We start from the raw sequence: 21,673 nt of genomic DNA, 5'->3' as shown, positions 1-21,673 counted from the left end.
ACAAGCTCAATCTATATGCTGCTAGAAGAGACTTATTTCAGACCTAAGACACCTGCAGACTGAAATAAGGACATGGAGAAACATTTGTCATGCAAATGGATGTGAAAAGAAAATTGGGGTAGCAATACTTATTACAGACAAAATAGATTTTACAACAAAGACTGTAACAAGAGACAGGAGGATACTATATAATAAAAAAGAGACATTTCAACCAGAAAATTTAACAATTGTATATTTGTGCAAACAACATGGGAGCAACCAAATACATATAAGCTAAAAACAAACATAAGTAAAATAATCAACAGTAATACAAGAGAAGTAGGGGATTTTAACACACCACTTACATGAACGGACAGATATTTCAAAGAGAAAAATCAACAAGGAAACAGTGGCTTTGAATGACACATTGGAACACATGGATTTAATAGATATATTCATATCATATCATCCTAATCAGCAAAATAAATATTGTTTTCCAGAGCACATGGAACACTTTCCAAAATAGATCACACATTAGGCCACAAAACAAGTCTCAACAAATTCAAAAAGACCAAAGTCGTACTATGCATCTTTTCTAAACACAACACTATGAAAACTAGAAATTAACCACACACACACACACACACACACACACACACACACACAATCTGGAAAGAACACAAATACACGGAGGTTAAATAAAATGATACTAAACAATGAATGGGTCAACCAAGAAATCAAACAAGAAATAAAAAATTACATGGAAATGAATGAAAACAAAATGGTTCAAAATCTTTGGGATGCAGCAAAAGTGGTTCTAAAAGGGAAGATTATAGCAATACAGACCTACCTCAAGAAGCAAGAAAAAGCTCAAATAAACAACCTAACCTTACATCTAAGGGAGTTAGAAAAAGAACAACAATCAAAACCCAAAACCAGCAGAGGGAAGGAAATATTAAAGGTTATAGCAAAAATAAATAATATAGAAACTAAAAAAAAATAGTAAAACATAAATGAAAACAGGAGGTTGTTCTTTGAAAAGATAATTAATAAACCTCTGGCCAGACTTATTAGAAAAAAAAAAGAAAGGACTCAAGTGAGATTACAAATTAAAAAGGAGAAATAACAATAAGCACCACAGAAATACAAACAATTATAAGAAAATATGAAAATCTATATGCCAAAAATTGGACAACCTAGATGAATTGGATAAATTCTTAGAACACATAATTTACCAAAAACTGAAGCAGGAAGAGGTAGAAAATTTGAATAGACCAATCATAAGCAAGGAGATTGAATCAGTAACAAAAAATTCCCAAAGAACAAAAATCCATGATATGAAACTACATGTAGAAACCCCTAAAGACTCCACTAAAAATACTAGAACTGATAAACAAATGCACTGAAAGGTTGCAGGATACAAAATCGATGAAGAGAAATCTGTTGCATTTCTAGACACTAATAATGAAGCAACAGGAACAGAAATTAAAAAAAAAATCTTCTTTAAAATTGCACACAATTAATAAGAAGCCTAGCAAAAAACTTAAAGAGGTGAAGGACCTGCACTCTGAAAACTATAAAACACTGATGAAAGAAATTCAAGAAGACAAAAAGGAATGGAAAGACATTCAATGCTCATGCATTGGGAAAATAAATACTATTAAAATATGTATACTATCGAAAAGCAATCTACAGATTTAATGTAATCCCTACCAAAACACCAACAGCGTTTTTACAGAACTATATGGAACAATCCTAAAATTTGTATGGAAACACACACAAAAAACCCCCAATAGCTAAAGCAATTTTGACAAAGAAAAACAAAACTGGAGGTATCACAATTCTGGACTCCCAAGTTATATTACAAAGATGTAGTGATGAAGAGTATGGTACTGGCACAAAAACAGACACACAGATCAATAGAACAGAATAGAAACCCCAGAAATGGACTCATAAGTATATGGTCAATTAATCTTCACCAAAGCAAGAAAAGAATATCCAATGGGAAAAAGTCTCTTCAACAAATGGTGTTGGGAAAACTGGACAGGTACACACAAAATAAAGTGGACCACTTACTTAAACCATACATAAAAATAAACTTAAAATAGATTACAAACCCAAATTTAAGCCTAGAAACCATAGAAATCATAGAAGAGAGCTCAGGCTGTAATTATTCTGACATCAGCCATAGCAAAATTTTTTCCACATATATCTTCTGAGGCAAGGGAAATAAAAGCAAAATAATCTACTGAGACAACATCTAAATAAAGTTTATGCACAGCAAAGGAAACAATCAGAAAAACTAAAGGGCAACCTACTGAATGGGAGAAAATATTTGCAAACGATATATCCAATACAGGATTAGAATCAAAGAGATATAAATACGTGATACAACACTAAGTCCAAAAGACCAAATGATCTACTTAAAAATGGGCAGAAGACATGAACACACATTTTGCCAAAGAAGATATCTTGATGGCCAACAGACACATGAAAAGATGCTCAACATCACTTACCATTAGGGAAACGCAAATCAAAACTACAGTGAGATATCACCTCACAATCATCAGAACAGCTTAAATAAAAAACACAAGAAACAACAGTGTTGGCAAGGATGTGGGAAAAGGGGAGGCCTCGTGCACTGTTGGTGGGAATGCAGACTGGTGCAGCCACTGTGGAAAACAATATAGAGGTTCTTCAAAAAGTTAAAAATAGAACTACCCTATGATCCAGCAATTGCACTACAGGGTACTTACCCAAAGAATATAAAAACACTAATCCAAAAGGAAATATGAACTTCTAGGTTTATAGCAGGATTATTAACAATAGCCAAATTATGGAATCGACCCAAATATCCATCAATTGATAAATGCAAAAAAAAACATAACTATGTGGATATATATATATATATATATATATATATATATATATATATATACACAATTCAGCCATAAAAAAAGAATGAAATCTTATCATTTTTAAGAACATGGATAGAACTAGAGAGTATAATGCTAAGGGAAATAAGTCAGAGAAAAATAAATACCATATGGTTTCAGTCATATGTGGAGTTTAAAAAACAAAACAAATGAGGAAAGGGAATAAAAAAGGAGAGAGAGAGATAAACCAACACACTCTTAACTACAGGGAACAAAATGATGTTTACCTGAGGAGAGGTGGGAGGGGGGATGGGTAAAATAGGTGAAGGGGATTAAGGAGTACACTTACTTTGATGATCACTGAGAAATATATACAATTGTTGAATCACTAATGAAACTAATATTTTTTACATGAAACTAATTTTACACATGAAACTAATATAATACCATATGCTAATATGAAACTAATTTTACACATGAAACTAATATAATACCATATGCTAATAATACTGGCATTAATATAAAAATTGCAAAGTAAATAAAAAGAAGAAAAAAGAGAACGGGTTTGTGAGCTGGAAAATAGAGTAATACAAAGCAACTAAGCTGAACAGCAAAAAGAAAAAATAAAACAAATGAAAGTAGGTTAAGGAAACTCAGCAACAAAATCAATCATAATAGCATTCACATTATAGGGATCCCAGAAGGAGAAGAGAGAGAAAAGGAGGAAAGAAAATATATTTGAAGAAATAATAGCTGATGACATCTAAATCTGGGGAAGCAAACAGACATTTAGATCCAGGAATCAGAGAATCCCAAAAATCAACACAAGCAGGTCTACACCAAGACACATAATAATTAAAATGGCCAAAAGTAGTGATACAGAATTTAAAGAGAAGCAAAGGAAAAGAAAGAAGTTATATACAAGGGAAACACCATACAACTATCAGCTGATTTATCAGCAGAAACTTTGCAGACCAGAAGAAAGTGGCATGATATAGTGCTAAAAGGAAAACTTGCAACCATGAACACTCTATCCAGCAAGGCTATCACTCAGAATAGAAGGAGAAATAATTTCCCAAGGTTAAATTAGTTCATCCCCATTAAACAAGCATTCTAAGAAATGTAAATGCGAATTTTTGAGTGAAAGAAAAGACAATAATCAGTAGTAAGAAAATTAGGAATAAAAAAATCACAGGTACATGCAAACATAATTAAAGTAATAGATTAATTAATTACAAAACCAGTATGGAGGTTAAAGGAAAAAATCATTAAAATCAATTACATCTACAAAGATCAGTCAAGAGAGTCACAAAATAAAACGTTGTAAAATATGACATCATATACATAAAATGTGGGTGGGGAGAGTAAACATATAGGTCTTCTAGAATGGGTTTAAATCTTAAATTACCATCAGCTTAGTATAGAATGCTATATGCATAGGATGTTATATAGAAACCTAATGATAACCACAAATCAAAAATCTGTAATAGATATGCAAAAAAATAAAATAAAAAGAAAGGATCCAAGTATATCACTAAAAGAAAGCCATAAAAAGACTAGAAAAGAGAGCGAGAGAAGGAACAGTGAACTATAAAATAGCAATAAAACAAGTAACAAAATGTCCTTAAGTACATATCAGTAATTAGTTTCAATTTAAATAGATAAAATGCTCCAACCAAAAGTCACAGAGTAACTGAACAGATAAAAAAGCTAGACATATCTATATGCTACCTACAAGAGATTCATTTGAGAACTAAAATACATGCAGATTGAACATGGAAAGATGGAATAACATTATACAAATGAAATTGAAAAGAAAGCTGGGGTAGCGATACTTATATCAAATAAAATAGACTTTAAAACAAAGCTATCACAAGAGACAAAAAGGACACTACACAATCATAAAGAAAAAATACAAGAAGTGGATATAACAACTATAAATATTTATGTACCCAACATGGAAGCACATAATCCAAAAAGCAAATATTAACAGACATAAAAGAAGAAATCAATAATAATAATAGTAGGGGACTTTAACACTTCACTTACATCAACTGAGAGAGATCATCCAAATAGAGAATCAACAAACAGTGGCTTTGTATGGCACACTGTAACAGATGGATTTAACAAATATATTCAGAACATTCCATCTTAATACAACAGAATACACATTCTTTTCAAGTGCACATGGAATATTCCTGAATAGATCACATATTAGGCCACAAAACAAGTCTCAACAAATTCAAAAAGAATGAAATCTTATGCATCCTTTCTGACCACAATGATATGCAACTAGAAATCAACCAAAAGAAAAAGTCTGGAAAGTAGAAAAATGCAAGGAGCTTAAATAACATGCTATGAAACAATGAATGCATCAACCACAAAGAGGAATTCAAAAAATATATAGGGACAAATAAAAATGAAAGCACAATTTTCCAAAATCTTTTGAGATCCAGCAAAACTTGTTCAAAGAGGGACGATCATAGCAATACAGGCCTATCTCAAGAAACAAACAAAAAACCCAAAATAAACAACCTAACCTTACACATAAAGGAGCAAGAAAAAGCAGACCACACAAAGTCCCAAGCCAGTAGAGGGATAGAAATAAAAATGATTAGAACAGAAATAAATGAAATAAAGAATAAGAAAACAACAGAGCAAATCAATGAAACCAGGAGCTGTTTCTTTGATAAGATCAGCAAAACCGATTAACTTCTAGCCAGACTCATCAAAAAAAGAGAGATGACTCAAAATCAGAAGTGAAAGAGGAGAAAAAACAACCAACACCACAGAAATAAAAAGGATTATCAAGGAATATTATGAGAAATTGTAGGCCAACAAGTTGGACAACCTATATAAAATGCATAAATTCCAAGACACACATAACATTCCACAGCCGAATAAGGAAGAAAGAAAATGTGAACCGACTAATTACTAGCAATGAAACTGAATCAGTAATCAAACAAACTGAGGGTTTTGCAGGGTGGGGTGGGTGGATGGGTTAGCCCAGTGATGGGTATTAAGGAGGGCTCATATTGCATGGAGCACTGGGTGTTATATGAAAACAATGAATCATGGAACACTACATCAAAAACTAATAATGTACTGTATGGTGACTAACATAATAAAATTAAATTAAAAAAAAATTCCAAACATAAGTCCAGGACCAGATGGCTTCACAAGGAATGCTACAAAACATTTAAAGAAGAGTTAATACCTATTATTGTCAAACTATTCCAAAAAATAGAAGTGGAAGGAAAGCTTCCAAATTCATTCTCCAAGGCCAGCATTGCCCTGACACCAAAACCAGATAAAGACACACAAAAAAGAAAGCAACAGAACTATATCTCCAAGGATGCAAAAATCCTTAACAAAATATTAGCAAATTGCATTCAACAATACAAAAAATCACTCACCACAACCAAGCCAAGTGGGATTTATTCCAGGGATGCAAGAGTGGTTCAATATTTACAAATCAATCAATTTAACACATCACATTAACAAGAGAAAGGATACAAAACATGATCATTTCAATAGATGCAGAAGAAAGCATTTCACAAAGTATAATATCCATTCATGATAAAGACTTAAAACAAAGATTTAGAGAGAACATCCCTCAACATAATAAAGGACATACAGGAAAAACCCACATATAATACCATAGTCAATGGTGAAAAACAGAGAGCTTTTTCTATTAGATCAGGAACAAGACAAGGATGTCCACTCTCACGATTTTTATTCAACACATTACTGGAAGTCCTAGCTATAGCAATCAGACAACATCAAAAGACAAGGCATTCAGATTGGTAAGGAAGAAATAAAACTTTCACTATTTTCAGGTGACAAGATTCTATATATAGAAAATCCTTAAGATTCCACCAAAAAACTCTTAGATCTGATAAATGAATTCAGTAAATGCACAGGATACAAAATTAATAATCTGTTGTGTTTCCATACAGTAATGATGTTGCAGAAGGAGAAATTTATTTACATATTTTTTAGCTAGAATTAAGAATTTTCATAGAAAGGGCCTTATAATGTTATGACATGTTCACTGATATTCCTCAATTTCCTCAAATGCCAGCAGAAATAAAACAGCATGAAGAAGGAGAACCAGAACAGCTTGTCCCAGGTCCTCCTCCTGGGACTCCCCCACTGGCCAGAGAAGAAAGGCATGTTCTTTCCTTTGTTCCTGGGCATGTACCTGACCACAGTCCTGGGAAACCTGGTCATCATCCTGCTTATCAGGCTGGACTCTTGCCTCCATATCCCCAGGTACTTCTTTCTCAACAACTTGGCTTTCTATGACATTTCCCTTTCATCTATTACAGTTCCAAAGATGCTCGTGAACATGCAGACTCAGTAACAATCTATGCCCTATGTTGGGTGCATTTCTTAGATGTATTTTTTCATAATTTTTGGTTGTCTTGACAATTTCCTTCTGGCAGTGAAGGCATATGACAGGTACTTGGCCATCTGTCAGCCACTTCAATACACCATTGTCATGAGGCAGGAGCTGTGTATCTCATTAGTACCTGGGTCTTGGTTCTTCTGTTGCACCCATGCCCTGTAGCACACCCTCCTCTTGGTCCAACTGTTCTTCTGTATGATAGTACCATCCCCAACTTCTTCTGTGACCTCACCGCACTCCTGAAGATGGGTTGCTTAGACATCTCCCTTAATGAGCTGATCTTTTTTTAGTTTTTACTTAATTTCTAGTTAGTCAATATACAGTATATCAGTTTCAGGTGCACAAGATACTGATTTTACACTTGCATACAATACCTGGTGCTCATTACAAATGCACTCCTTAATCCCCATCACCTACTGAACCCACCCCCTCTACCCACCTCCCCCCGGTAACCATCAGTTTGTTCTCTATAGTTGAGAGTCTTTCTTGGATTGCATCTCTACTTTTATTCCCATTGCTCATTTGTTTTGTTTCTTAAATTCAACATATGGGTGAAATCATATGGTATTTGTTTTTAACTGACTGACTTATTTCACTTTGCATAAAACTCTCTAGCTCCATCCACATCACTACAGATGGCAAGATTTCATTTGTTCTTATGGCTGAGTAATACTCCACTGTATGTATGCATAGATATAGATATAGATATAGATATGTATCACATCTTCTTTACCCACTCATCAGTGGATGGACATGGGCTATTTCCATAATTTGGCTATTGTTGATAATGCTGCTATATAAACATCAGGGTGCATGAATCCCTTTTAATTAGTATTTTTGTATTCTTTGGGTAAATACCCAGTAGTGCAATTGCTGCATCAAAAGGCAGTTCTATTTTTAACTTTTTCAGAAACCTCCATACTATTTTCCAGAGCAGCTGCAACAGTTTGCAATTCCACCAACAGTGCGAAAAGGTTCCCCATTCTCCACACCCTTGCCAACTCCTATTGTTTCTTGTATTGTTGATTTTAGCCATTCTGACATGTGTCAGGTGATATCTCATTGTAGTTTTGATTTGTATTTCCCTGACGATCAGTGATGTTGAGCATCTTTTCATATCTGTTGGCCATCTGTATGTCTTCTCTGGAGAAATGTCTATTCATGTCCTCTGCCCATTTTTTAATTGGATTATTCATTTCTGGAGGGCTGAGTTTTATTAAGTCCTTATATATTTTGGATACCAGCCCTTTATCAGATAAGGCATTTGCAAATATCTTCTCCCATTCTGTACGTTGCCTTTTACTTTTGATGACCATTTCCTTAACTGTGCAGAAGCTTTTTATTTTGATAAAGTCCCAATAATCTATTTTTCCTTTTGTTTCCCTTGCCTCAGGAGACATATCCAGAAAGAAGTTGCTGAGGTTGAGGTCAAAGAGGTTACTGTCTGTGTCCTTCTCTAGGATTTTTATGGTTTCAGGTCCCACATTTAGGTCTTTAATAGGTTTTCAATTTATTTTTATATACAGCATAAGAAAGTGGTCCAGTTTCATTCTTTTGCACATTGCTGTCCTGTTTTCCCAACACAATTTGTTGAAAAGACTGTCTTTTTTTGATTGGATATTCTTCCTACTTTGTTGAAGATTAATTGACCATATTGTTGTGGGTTCATTTCTTGGTTTCTATTCTGTTCCATTGATCTATGTTTTGATTTTTGTGCCAGTACCATACTGTTTTCAACACTACAGCTTAATATAGTTGAAGTCTAAAACTATGATGCCTCCAGTTTTGCTTTTCTTTTTCAAGACTGCTTTGGCTATTTGGGGTCTTTTCTGGTTTCATTCAAATTTTAGGATTGTTTGTTCCAGCTCTGTGAAAAATGCTAGTGGCATTTTGATAGAGATTGCATTACATGTGTAGATTGTTTTTGGTAGTAGAGATATTTTAACAATATCTGTTCTTCCAATCCATGAGCATGAAATGCCTTTACATTTCTTTGTTTCATCTTCAATTGCGTTCATCAGTGCTACATAGTTTTCAGAGTCTTTCACCTCTTTGGTTAGGTTTATTCCTAGGTATCTTATAGTTTTGGTGAAATTGTAAATAGGATTGATTCCTTGATTTCTTTTTTTGCCGTTTCATTATTGGTGTATAGAATTGCAAGATTTCTGTACATTGATTTTGTACCCTGAGAATTCACTGAATTTGTTTATCAGTTTGAGTTTTTTTGATGGAGTCTTTAGGGTTTTCTATATAATCATATAATCTCCAAATAGTGAAATTTTCACTTCTTCCTTATTTATATGCCTTTTATTTTCTTTTGTTGTTGTTGTCTGATTGCTGTGGATAGCACTTCCAGTATTATGTTGAATAAAGTGGTGAGAAGGGAAATCCTTGTCTTCTTCCTGACGTTGGAGGAAAAACTCTCAGTTTCTCCATATTTAGAATATTAGCTGTAGGTGTTCCATAGATGGTCTTTATTATATTGAACTATGTTCCCTCTAAACCTACTTTGTTGAGGCCTTTTACCATGAATGGAATGTTAAACTTTGTCAAATGCTTTTTTTCCCCACCTATTAAAATGATCATATGGTTCTATCCTTTATTTAATGCGGTCTATCACATTGATTTGCAAATATTGAACCACCCTTGTAACACAGGAGTAAATCCCACTTCATTGTGGTGAATGATTTCTCTAATGTATTGTTGGATTACATTTGTTAATATTTTATTAGAATAGGTATTAACTCTTCTTTAAATGTTTGGTAGAATTTCCCTGTGAAGCCATTTTGCCCTGGACTTTTGTTTGTTGGGAGTGTTTTGATTACTTACTCATAATTTATTTGGTGGTTATTGATCTGTTCAAGTTTTCTGTTTCTTCCTGTTTCTGTTTTGGTAGTTTATACATTTCTAGGAATGTATCCATTTCTTCAATGCGGTCCAATTTGTTGGCATATTTTTTTTCATAGTATTCTCGTATAATTGCTTGTATTTCTGTGGTGTTAGTTGTTATTTCTCCCCTCTCATTTGTAATTTTATTTATTTCGGGCCTTTTTATCTTCTTTTTGATAATCATGGCTAAAGTTTTATCAATTTTGTTAATTTTTTCAAAGAACCAGCTCCTGGTTTCATTGATCTGTTTTTTTTTTTTTTTTTTTTAGGTTCTGTATCATTTAGTCATTTATTTCCACTCTATTCCTTATTATTTCTTTCCTTTTGCTGGCTTTGTGCTTCGTTTGTTGTTCTTTTTCTACCTCTTTAGGTATAAGGATAGGTTGTTTATTTGAGAATTTTTTTTTTTTGCTTCTTAAGGTAGGCCTGCATTGCTATATACTTCCCTCTTAGGGCCACTTTTGCTGTATCCCAAAGATTTTGCAATGTTGTTTTCTTTTTCATTTGTTTCCATGTGTATTTTATTTCTTTGATTTTCTGGTTGAGCCACTCATTGTTTAGGAACCTGTTGTTTAACCTCCATGTATTTGTAGTCTTTCCAAATATTTTCTTGTGGTTGAATTCTAATTTTGTAGCATTGTGGTCAGAAAAGTTGCATGGTATGATTTTCTTTCTGTATTTGTTTAGGTGTGCTTTATGAGCTAATATGTGATCTATTCTGGAGAATGCCCCTGTGCACCTGAAAAGAACATGTAGTCTGCTGCATTAGGATGGAATGTTCTGAATAGAGCTGTTAAGTCTATCTGTTCCAGTGTGTCATTCAAAGCCACTGTTTCCTTGTTCATTTTCTGTTTAGATGATACATCCATTGGTATAAGTGGGGTGTTACAATACTCTACTATTATTGTACTATTGCCAATTAGTTTATGTATGTTATTATTTCATACATTTGGGTGCTGCTGTGTTGGGTGTGTAAATACTTAACATTGTTAGACATTCTTTTTTGGTTTGTCACCTTTATTATGGTATAATGCTCTTGTTGCATTCTTTGTTTTAAAGTCTACTTTGATATAAGTATTGGTACTCTGGCTTTCTTTTGACATCCATTTGCATGATAAATGTCTCCCCCTCCCCTTACTTTCAATCTGCAGGTGTCTGTAGGTCCAAAATGAGTTTCTTGTAGGAAGTATACAGATTGGTCTTGTTTTTTTATCCATTCTGAAACCCTATGCCTTTTCATAGGACCATTTAGTCCATTTACATTCAGAGTAGTTATTGATAGATGTGTATTTAGTGCCATTTTATTACTTGTTTTATTGTTCTATTTGGAGATTTTCTGTTCCTTTTTTGTCTTTGACACTTTTGGTCTTTCCCTTCCATTCAAAGAGTTCCCTTTATATTTCTTGCAGGGCTGGCTTAGTGGTCATGAACTCCTTTAGTTTTTCTGGGAAACTTTATATCTCCTTCTATTCTGAATGATAACCTTGCTGGATAGAGGATTCTTGGCTGCAGATTCTTCCCATTCAGCATGTTGAATGTATCATGCCCCTTTCTTTTGGCTTGACAAGTTTATGTTGAGAAAGATCTAGCTAGACTTGTAAGTTAAGGACTGCTTTTGTCTTGCTGCTGTTAAGATTTTTTTTTATCATTGTATTTTGTAATTTTATTTACAGTATGTCTTGGTGTTGGCCTGTTTTTTTTATTTTGATGGAAGTTCTCTGTGCCTCCTGACAGAATGTCTCTTTCCTTCCCCAGATCAGGGAAGGTTTCAGTCCTTATTTCTTCAAATAAATTTTTTTTTGCCCCATTTTCTCTCTTCATCTTCTGGGACGCCTATAAGAAGAATGTTATTACATTTAATGAAGTCACTGAGTTCCTGAAATCTATCTCATAATTCTTTTTTTCAGCTTCATTATTTTCTTTTATCTTGTATGTCAATAATTCCTTCCTTGCTTATTCCAGCCTGCTCATTATATCAAGCCTGTTTCCAATCTCATTTATTTCATTCTTTATCTCTGATTCTTTTTTAACTCTTTTATCTCTGTGGTATGCAACTCACTCATGTCTTCTATACTTTTCTCAAGCCCAGTTAGTACTGTGATTGTTGCTTGAAATTCTCCATCAGGCATGTTACTTGTATCTGTTTTGCTTAGATCTTGGCCCTGGACTTATCTTGTTCTTTTATTTGGGATGAATTCCTCTGCCATCTTCTGTGTTAGAAAAGCCTGTTATGTCTCCTGATCCTGAAAGTAATGGCTTTATGTAAAAGAGGTCATGCAGTGTCCAGGGCCTGGCACTTCAGGAAGTGTCTCTGGTGTGTGCTTCGTGTGCTATGCTGTTGTATTTGGGCTGTTCTTTTTTTTTTTTTTAAAGATTTTATTTATTTATTTCAGAGAGAGAGAGAATGAGAGATAGAAAGCACAAGAGGGAAGAGGGTCAGAGGGAGAAGCAGACTCCCCGCCGAGCAGGGAGCCCGATGTGGGACTCGATCCCGGGACTCCAGGACCATGACCTGAGCCGAAGGCAGTCGCTTAACCAACTAAGCCACCCAGGCGCCCCTGTATTTGGGCTGTTCTATCCTTCAGACAAGTCATCGGCAGAGGCTCTGCTTGTTTTCTCTGGGCAGCATTTGGTATTGTCCTGAATGTGGCGAGTTTTAAGTAGGTGTGCTCTGGTCTGCTTATAAAATGAGACCTGATACTACTTCCACAAGAACTGAGGCCCTGCAGAACTCTCTGGTTAGGAGACATGGTGTGGGCAGGGGTTTGTGCTGATCTTCTGGGGAAGAGGCTGGGCACTCTGGGACTGAGGTAAGCTTGAAAAGGGGGTTCGTAACAACAAAGCACACAGGGGTGGGGCTTGGTATAAACAACATAAGCATGCAGTGTTTGTGCTGTGCTATTTCCCACAGGTGGCTCTGTGTTTATGCTAAGGGGTAAGAGAAGGAAATGGGGTCAACCAGTTCCTTTGTTCCTAGAGAGGCATTTCTGCAATGTTGTCTCTCAGGGGAAGCACTACAAGAAGAGCAAATAATCTCCCCACTCTGTGCCCCACATGTTCTGAGATCCTGTTTCCATGCTGTCTGCCTCAGGATTTTTTTGCCTGCCTTCTCAGGTACAGCACAGTGCTCACCAAGTTCTATCTCAGCCAAACCTGCTGACCTTTAAAACTCCAGGCTTTAGAGACATAGTATGAGCAGGAGCTTGTCCCGGTCTGGGGGTGGGGCCCACAGCATTGGGATTGAGGCAAGCTTGACTTAGCAAGGCCGTCCTGGCAGAGTGCTGGGGTGTGGGGTTTGGTGTCGGCAAGTTAAGGATCCAGTGTTGGCAGTGTGCTGTTTCCCAAAGATGGCTTTGTGTTTATGGTGAGGGGCGGGGTAGGGAAGTGGTGCCAGCCAGCTCCTATGTTCATGGAATAGCATCTCAGTGAATGCTAGCTCTCATGGAAGCACTCCATGCATTCTTTAAATCACTGCAGAAAATGAAATTTCAAAAAAAAAATCCCATTTGCTATTGCAACAGAAATAAGAAAAATACATAGGAATAAATTTAACCTAGGAGGTAACAGACTTATACTCTGAAAACTATAAAACACTGATGAAACAAATTGAAGATGACACAGATGAAAGAAATTGAAGAAAGATATCCCATGCCCATGGATTAGGAGACCAAATATTGTTAAAATGTCCATATTATCTAATACAATCTACATGTGTAATGCAATCCCTATCAAAATACCAAGAGCATTTTTAACAGAACTAGAAGAAATAATCCTAAAATTCGTATGGAACCCCCCCAAAAAATACAAATAGACAAAGCAATCTTGAGAAAGAAAAAAGTTGAAGGTATCCCAATCCCAGATTTCAAAACATATGACAAAGTTATGGTAGTCAAAACAGTATGGTACTGGCACAAAAATAGATATATAGATCAATACAACAGGACAGAGAGCCCAGAAATAAATTCACGATCATATGGTTAACCTGTGATGTAGAAGGCAAGAATATACAATGGAAAAAAAGAGTCTCTTCAACAAATGGTGCTGGAAAACTGGACAGCTACATGCAAAAGAATGAAACTGGACCACTTTCTTATACCATATACAGAAATAAACTCAAAATGAATTAAGGATCCAAATGTGAGGCCTGAAACTATAAAATTCCTAGACGAAAAAATAGGCAGTAATTTGACTCAGTTGTAGACATTTTTCTAGGTATGTCTCCTAAGGCAAGAAAAATGAAAGGAAAATTAAACTATTGTAACTATCCCTAAACAAAAGCTTTTGCATGGCAAATAAAACCATAAACAAAACAAAAATACAACTTAATGACTGGAAGAGATATTTGCAAATGATATATCTGATAAAGGGTTAGTATACAGAATATACAAGGAACTTATACAACTCAATACCAACATACTCTTCAATACAGAATACAAACTGGTGTTTACCAGAGGGGAGGTGGATGGGAGGATGGGTGATATAGGTGAAGGGGATTAAGTGTTTACATATTGTGATGAGCACTGAGCAATGTATAAAATTGTTGAATCATTACATTGTAACCTGAAACTAATATAACACTGTATGGTAATTATACTTGTATTTTAAAAAGTGTACATATGGAGAGAGGGGCAGGGTGGTGGCAGAATAGGGGACCTCATTTCATCTGGTCCCTCAAATTTAGTTGGATATCTATGAAATATTCTAAACATACATGAATTCAACCTGATATATAAGAAGATTTATCTGGATCTCCACAAGCAGAAAAATGACTATTTTTTGCAAGGTAGGAGGTGTGGAACATGGGATCTTCAAGGGAAATATTGGAAGATAAATGGAGGGGGGAGGGAACCTCCATAAGCTGGCCACCAGAAAGTGATATAACACCAGAGCAAAAAATCAGGACCCTTGGAAATCTGCTCTAGTGAGAGGCACCCCCTTCTGAAAAGGGCACAGGGGATGAATAGGGCAGAATTCTAGGTGGATCACTGTGGTCTCAGGATTCCAGGAGACTCAGAAAGAATGTGGGAGCCTGCACCAAGAGTGCCCAAGCACTGGAGTGGGAAGACTATTTATGGTCAGCAAGCCTAGAAGGGACTCTCAGCTTCAGTCACAATAAACTGTGAGCCAAGCAGGTAGGGAGACTGCCCTCTGCCTGACCACCCTGAAAAAGACTAGAAGGTGTGGGCTGCTTAACATCCTATGGGAGATAGAAAATGGCTTGCGCTCATGGCAGGGCAACAGCTCTCAGGGCGGTGTGGCCCATGAAAGGACAATAGGACAGCACCCAGCATGACCAGGGAGCTGTGGAAAAGGGTGCACACGAGAGCCCATGGCCACTAGCAGTTGAAGAGTCATAAAGCACAGAGATGTTCAAGGGTCCCTGTAACTCGCCCAGGAGGGTGCAGCTGGCAGGAGCCACGGGATTCAGCAGTTGGGCACACAAGGAGCCCACAACTGGGCAATAGCTCTCAGGATGGTGTGAACCCTGAAGGGACACTGGGGCAGCACCCAGAATGACCTGGAAGCTGCAGAAGAGGGTGCACATGCGAGCTCATACTGGACTGCTGCTGACAATTGCAAAGTCACAAAGCACAGAGATGCTCACTGGTCCCCGTGACCCCCTGGGGAGAGGTGCGGTGGGCACAATTTGAGCAAGTCTGTGCAGAGTTTGATACGTGCAGAGGTGGAGAGGGTTTGACCTGGAGGATTTGTTGAGGTGGGGGGAGATACTGCAAACCAGAGAATCCCGCTTAGTCATATTTGCTCTGACCCTCTAAAGAGAAGCAGAAAGACTCCAGGGAACAAAAGCCAAAAATCCAACCAGCTCACATTAAGCCCAGCCCCCTGACAATGGGTGGGGCAACTCCACCCAGGCAAAGACACCTGAGAGGCTGAGTAGCAGGCCCCTCCCCCAGAAGACAGACAGGAAGAACAAGTGAATGATAAGGTTATTTCCCACAGGACTGTAAAACTCCAGTGCCAGGGGAAAATAATATACGGAGCTCCAGGTGTTCCCTCATGACTCATTTATATTTCAGGCTAAAATCTTACATTTCTTTTTTAGTTTCTTTTCTTATTCTTTCTTTTTTTCTTTTTTCTACTTTTTACCCTGTTTCTGTATCAAATAGATTCTTATTTTCCAACCGATGTTTTTAAGTCAATGAACTTATTTTTTTCACATCTATGTTTTATAGGTTTATGTCCCATACTAGCCCATTTTTCACAGTATTCAATTTTATCTTGATATATATATATATATATATATATGTATATATATATTCGTTCTGAATTTTTTGCAATTCTGGGATATAGTGTTGTCTAACACAGAGACCAAAAATCAATCAGGAACAGGCAGATCACCATGCTTTGTTCACCCTGAGAGATTATAATCTCTCTCCTTGCACCCCCTTTCTTTTTCTTTTCTTAATTTTTTTCTTTTTTATTGTTTTGGATCATCTTGGCTTTGGATGCGTATCTGTGGTCACTTTCAACCACTTTGGATTTTTTATAAGGTGCATTTTTTTTTGAATCGTGGTTGATATTTTAAACTATGTTCATTCGTTCAACCATCTCTCGACAGAATGACTAGGAGGAGGAACTCCCAACGAAGATGACAACAAGAGACAATGTCCTCTGCCACAGAATTAATGGATACGGATATAAGCAAGATGTCAGAGATACTCTGCAGGATAGCAAACACAAAGTCAATAGCCAGCCTTGACAAAAAAATCAGTGGCAGAAATGAGATCTAATCAGGCCAAACTTAAAAATGCTATGAATGAGATGCAGTCTAAACTGGATACTTCAGCAGCCAGGGTAAATGAGGCAGAATAACTAATCAGTGATCTAGAAGATAGGCTAGAAAGGAAGGAAGCTGAGTAAGATAGGGATAGGCAGCTAGTAGTCCATGAAAACAGACTTCGAGAGAGCAATGATGCCATGAAACATTCCAATGTCAGAATTATTGGGATCCCCAAGTGGGTGGAGAGAGAGAAAGAGGACTAGAAGGTATATTTGAGCAAATCACAGCTGAGACCTTCCCTAATCGAGGGAAGGAAATAAGCATTTGTGTCCAAGAGGCAGAGAGGAACCCTCCAAAAATAGATACAGATCAACACATTGACATATAAGAGTGAGGCTTGCAAATCTTAGAGCCAAGGAAGCTATCCTGAAAGCAGCTAGGGAGAGGAGATTCTTTATGTACAAAGTAGGAACATCAGATTAACATCAGACCTATCCACTGAGACCTGGCAAGCTAGAAAGGGCTGGCAAGATATATTCAGGGTACTAAATGACAAGAATAGGCAGCCAAGAATATTTTATCCAGCAAGGCTGTCAATCAGAATGGAGAGAGAGAGAGATAAAGAGCTTCCAGGACTAGCAGAAACTGAAAGAATATGTGACCACATTCTGGGTCACAAATCAGGTCTCAATGGATACCAAAAGAATGAGACTATTCCATTCATATTTTCAGGACAAAATGCTTTGAAAGTGGAACACAACCACAAGAAAAAATTTGGAAGGAATGCACACACTTGGAGGTTAAAAAGCATCCTGCTAAAGAATGGATGGTTCAATCTGGAAATTAAAGAGGAACTTAAACAGTTCATCCAATACCAATGAAAATGAAAACACATCAATTCACTACCTACTGGATACTTCAAAAGTGGTCCTTAGAGGGAAGCACATAGCCATCCAGGCCTCTCTCAAAAAAAGTAGAAAAATCCCAAATGCACAAGCTAACCTTACACCTACAGGACCTGGAGAAAGAAGAGCAAATAAAACCTAAACCAAGCAGGAAAAGAGAAATAATAAAGATTAGAGCAGAGATCAATGAAATAGAAAGCAAAAAAAAAAAAAAAAAAAAAAAAAAAAAAAACAGTAGAGCAGATCAACAAAACTAGAAGCTGGTTCATTGAAAGAATAAGATCGATAAACCTCTAGCCAGACTTATCCAAAAGAAAAGAGAAAGGATCCAAATTAAAATCATGAATAAAAGGGGAGAAATCAAGACCAATACCAAGGAAATAGAGACAATTATTAGAAATTATTACCAGCAGCTATATGCCAACAAACTAGGCAATCTGGAAGAAATGGATGCATTCCTGGAAACTTATAAACTACCAAGACTGAAAAGGAAGAAACAGACAATCTGAACAGACCAATAACCAGCAAAGAAATTGAAACAGTAATCAAAAACCTCCCAAAAAACAGAGTCCAGGGCCAGATGGCTACCCAGGGGAATTCTACCAAAATTTAAAGAAGAAATCATATCTTTTCTACTGAAGCTATTTCTAAAAAATCAAAATGGAAGGTAAACTTCCAAACTCGTTCTATGAAGCCAGCATTATCCTGATTCCCAAACCAAAGACCCCATCTAAAAGGAGAATTAAAGACCAATATCCCTGACAAACATGGAAGTCAAAATACTCAACAAGATACTAGCCAATAAGATCCAACAGTGCATTAAGAGCATTATTCACCATGATTAGGTGGGATTTATTCCTGGGATACAAGGGTGGTTCAACATTCACAAATCAATCAACGTGATAGATCACATTAACAAAATCAGAGACAACAATTGTATGATCTTCTCAATTGGTGCAGAAAAAGCATTTGACAGAATACAGCATATTTTCCTGATTAAAATGCTTCAAAATATAGAGATAGAGGGAACATACCTCAATATCATAAAGCCATTTATGAAAAGCCCACAGCAAATATATTTCTCAATGGGGAAAAGACTGAGAGCTTTTCCCGTAAGGTCAGAAACACAACAAGGATGCCCACCCTCAACATTTTTGTTCACCATAGTACTAGACATCCTAGCTTCAGAAATTAGACAACAAAAAGATATAAAAGGCATTCAAATTGGCAAAGAAGAAGTCAAACTCTCTCTCTTCACAGATGACATGATACTTTATGTGGAAAACCCAAATGACTCCACCCGCAAATTTCTAGAACTCATAGAGAAATTCAGCAACGTGGCAGTATACAAAATCTATGCACAGAAATCAATTGCTTTCCTATATAGTAACAATGTAACTACAGAAAGAGAAATTAAGAAATCATTCCCATTTACAATTGCACAAAAAATAAGATACCTAGGAATAAACCTAACCAAAGTGGTAAAGGATCTGTACTCTATAAACTACAGAACACTGATGAAAGTAATTGAGGAAGACACAAAGAGATGGAAAAGCATTCCATGCTCATGGATTGGAAGAATAAACATTATTAAAATGTCTATGCTTCCCAGAGCAATCTACACATTCAATGCAATCCTTATCAAATACCATCAACATTTTTCACAGAGCTGGAACAAACAACACTAAAATTTATATGGAACCAGAAAATACCCTGAATTGCCAAGGAAATGTTGAAAAAGAAAAACAAAGCTGGGGGCATCATACTGCCTGACTTCAAGCTATATTACAAAGCTGTGATCATCAAGACAGCATGGTTTTAGCAAAAAACAGACACACAGATCAGTGGAACAGAATAGAGAACCTAGATATGTACCCTCAACTCTATGGTCAATGAACCTTTGACAAAGCATGAAAAAAATATGCCATGGAATAAAGACAGTCTCTTCAATAAATGGTGCTGGGAAAATTGGAGCCATGTGCAGAATATGAAACTCGACCATCCTCTTACACCATACACAAAGATAAAGTCTAAATGGATGAAAGACCTAAATTTGAGACAGGAATCTATCAAGATCCTAGAGGAGAACATAGGCAGTAACCTCTTCGACATCAGCCCCAGCGACTTCTTTCAAGACACATCTCCAAAGGCAAGGGAAACAAAAGCGAAAATGAACTTTGGGACTTCATCAAGATAAAAAGGTTCTGCACAGCAAAGGAAACAGTCAACAAAACTGAGAGGCATCCCACAGAATGGGAGACGATATTTGCAAATGACAATACAGATATATGTCTGGTATCCAAGATCTATAAAGAACTTCTCAAACTCAACACCTAAAAGACAAATAATCCAGTCAAGAAATTGTCAGAAGACATGAACAGACACTTCTCCAAAGAAGACATACAAATGGCTAACAGACACATGAAAAAAATGTTCATCATCATTAGCCATTAGGGAAATTCAAATCAAAACCACAATTAGACACTTCCTTACACGTTACAATGGTCAAAATTAACAAGACAGGAAACAACAAATGTTGGAGAGGATGTGGCGAAAGGGAACCCTCTTACAGTGTTGGTGGGAATGCAAGCTGGTACAGCCACTTTGGAAAACAGCATGGAGGTTCCTCAAAAAGTTAAAAACAGAGCTACCCTTTGACCCGGCAATTGCCCTACTAGGTATTTACCCCAAAGATACAGATGTAGTGAAAAGGAGCACATGCACCCCAATGTTCATAGCAGAAATGTCCACAATAGCTAAACTGTGGAAGGAGTTGAGATGTCCTTCAACAGATGAAAAGATAAAGGAGATGTGGTTCATATATACAACAGAATATTACTCAGCCATTGGAACAGTTGAACACCCACAATTTGCATTGACATGGATGGAAGTGGAGGGTATTATGCTAAGTGAAATAAATCAAGCAGAGAAAGATAATTATCATATGGTTTCATTCATATGTGGAACATAAGAAATAGTGCAGAGGACCAAAGGGAAAAGGAGGGAAAACTGCATGGGAAGAAATCAGAGAGGGAGACAAAGCATGAGAGACTCTGGACTCCAGGAAACAAACGTAGGATTACAGGAATGAGGGGGGTGGGGAGATGGTGTAACCGGGTAATAGGTATTAAAGAGGGCACATATATGCAACTAATGAATCATTGAATACTACATCAAAAACTAATGATGTCTTATATGTTGGGTAACTGAACATAATAAAAAAAAATAAAATAAAATATAAATAAAAGTGTATATATATTATCCAAAAAATTCACAATGGAAAAGGCAAGCTGAAAATTAACATGATAAGCATTTATCTCACAAGTCAAGAAAAATATGGAATATACTCAAAAAAGCATAAGGAAAAAAACTCAGGAAAAAATAGAAATGAAGATATAATAGAAAGGATCAAAAAGTCCAAGGTTAAGTTCTATGTAAAGCCTGATAATACTCACATTTCTCTGTAGAACCTGATCAAAGAAAAAAGAGAAGGCATAAAGAAACTTCATAGGAGGGGCGCCTGGGTGGCTCAGTTGTTAAGTGTCTGCCTTCAGCTCAGGTCATGATCCCAGAGTCCTGGGATCGAGCCCCACATTGGGCTCCTTGCTTGGTGGGAGGCCTGCTTCTTTCTTCCACCCCATCTGCTTGTGTTCCCTCTCTCACTGTGTCTCTCTCTGTCAAATAAATAAATAAATAAATCTTAAAAAAAAAAAACTTCGTAGGAATGAAAAAGGAGAAATAACTGCAGATATACTAGAATTATTTTAAAATATTATGAACATCATGCTAATAAATTGGAAGTCTTAAACAAAATGGACAATTCTAGAAACACAATGAACTAAAAAAATAAAAGAAATGAATAATTCTAAAG

The 21,673-nt window shown here is 36.3% G+C and overlaps 1 long non-coding RNA gene across 1 annotated transcript in view; it reads right to left on the bottom strand.

Moving 5' to 3' along the window:
* LOC118356483 overlaps window positions 1-21,388 on the bottom strand; it is a 32,872-nt gene extending 11,484 nt beyond the window's left edge. The window contains exon 1 of the long non-coding RNA XR_004819792.1: window positions 21,258-21,388. This is a non-coding gene — a long non-coding RNA (uncharacterized LOC118356483). The remainder of the gene's footprint in view (window positions 1-21,257) is intronic.
* Between the last annotated feature and the right edge of the window lie 285 nt (window positions 21,389-21,673).

The sequence above is a fragment of the Zalophus californianus genome, chromosome X (assembly GCF_009762305.2).
Source record: "Zalophus californianus isolate mZalCal1 chromosome X, mZalCal1.pri.v2, whole genome shotgun sequence".
Lineage (NCBI taxonomy): Eukaryota > Metazoa > Chordata > Mammalia > Carnivora > Otariidae > Zalophus > Zalophus californianus.
Note: the sequence above shows the minus strand (reverse complement) of the source record. Positions and strands in the feature narration are given on the sequence as shown.